Genomic DNA, 1,979 nt, shown 5'->3' with positions numbered 1-1,979 from the left:
ATAATGGACCCGCCATTTAATGGCTTATAATCTATAAAGATTTAGTAAATTATTTATTAACAATTTGCAGTTCATAAACCCTCTATAAGTGACTTATTAAAGAGTTGTAGAGGTAATTTTTAAAGATCATCATTTATTCAATTGGTTGTACCTTTTTTCTAAAGTACAGTACGTCGGCTGTCCTGAAGAGGCCCATGTTGTTATACCTTGGTTTCTTATTTGGATGTGTGTGTGTGTGTGTGTGTGTGTGTGTACACATTACATCATGACATGAAGGAAGCATGAAGGTTTCATGTTAACGTGTGGTCAGCACTAGGGATGCACCGGTACCGATACCAGTATCGGGTATCGGGTCCGATACTGTGCTCATGTACTCATACTCGCAAAACGGCTCCGATACAACGCCACCAATACCACTTTACGGCAGCGTGACGTTAACCTCTCGTCACCATCTTTCGGGTCCTATCGCACGCGCTCACGCTCCACCTCCCAGACGGTGCGGTTGAGACCGGCCAGCGGTGCGCCCGACCCAGCTGGGCCGGGATCCCACCTCAGTCGGCGCGCGCCGGACCTCACTTTCATTGCACCACGGGGTTTTGCTTGCAACCTCTGACTCGCGCGTGCGTTAGACTCCTTGATTCGTGTTTCAAGACGGGTCGTGTGGGTTGCAGACATCGCCGCAGAAACCTGGCGCCTTTTACGTGGGCCGAGCCCCGCCCTGGGGGAACGACGCGGTTGTGGCGCACTAAGGACAGTATGCCCCGGTGACACTTTGGCCACATCCCTGGGAAGCACCTTCGCCCCAAGCCTTTCCAAGCCGACCTAGAGCCGGTCGCGGCGCACCGTCTCGTATGCAGAACTCCCCAGCCTGCCGTGTGTCGCTCACACCCTCCAGCTGGCTGTTAATGAGGCTCTATTGGCACAGAGAAGTACTCGTATCGGTACTCGGTATCGGTGAGTACCCAAATGTAAGTACTCGGTCTGAAAAAAGTGGTATCGGTGCATCCCTAGTCAGCACCCTGACTAACTGGCTACTAAGAATAAGTAAAGTAAGTTGACCAATAGAAGAGGTTTTCTCTGTCTGGGTAAAAGTATATAAATTGTGAAATATCTTTCTTCTCCTTTAACTTCTAGTCTCCTGTGTTAAGGTATCATTGTCTCCTAATTGCAATTATATCTGTTGACTTCTACATTAGTGTTTTGTGTGGTTATTCCGAGTGCTTTAAAACAGAGTGATACTCTCAACCACACGACATGTAGACAGTCTGCACACAGCCATGCTGGGACTTTGGGACCACTGATAGGATGAATGTGACTGTGTTGTGTTGTAAAAGGAACACTACAGTCTTCTCTTTCCCAGATAAAACACAGCTGTGTACAAAGTGACACAATTTTTTCATTATGGTCACTGAGTGTTGATTGACAGACTGGGCTTTGGCAGGGTTTAGCATTAGCAGGCTGGTGTAGCGGAGTAAAGACTCTGTGCCCAGGGGCCTCCTCACTCCTTAATCCATCCTTGATGACAACGTCTTGACAAACATACTTGTATAAGCCTTAATCACAGTTCGAGCCTCACAGGGCTTTACCCTGCCTCATTACGAAGAAATACATCAAATGACACACACCAATAACCTTCATTAAGAGTCTCTGGAAAAACCTCAGTTTCTGTACATAGTGAGTTCATTTGAAGGTGGGTTTAGATGTGATTATTGCTCTGATTAAAGGGCCAGTTCACCCAAATAACAAAGAAATATACTTTCTTATTTTTCTTTACAGTAGTAGATTTTGAGATATCCATTTGTGAGATTTCTGCCTCCACTCCAATATAATAATATATTGCTGACACGCAAAAAGCAAAAAATGCCTAGCGATAACATGCAAATGACTTAAGAAATTGGCATTTTATGCCATACACCATTTGGTGATACGAGGCTATGCTCACAGCACTGACAAATACCATTTTTTTTTTTTTTTTTTAA

This window comes from Sebastes umbrosus, chromosome 9 (genome assembly GCF_015220745.1).
Source record: "Sebastes umbrosus isolate fSebUmb1 chromosome 9, fSebUmb1.pri, whole genome shotgun sequence".
NCBI lineage: Eukaryota > Metazoa > Chordata > Actinopteri > Perciformes > Sebastidae > Sebastes > Sebastes umbrosus.
The sequence above is the reverse complement of the archived record's forward strand: the minus strand, read 5'-3'. Positions refer to the sequence as shown.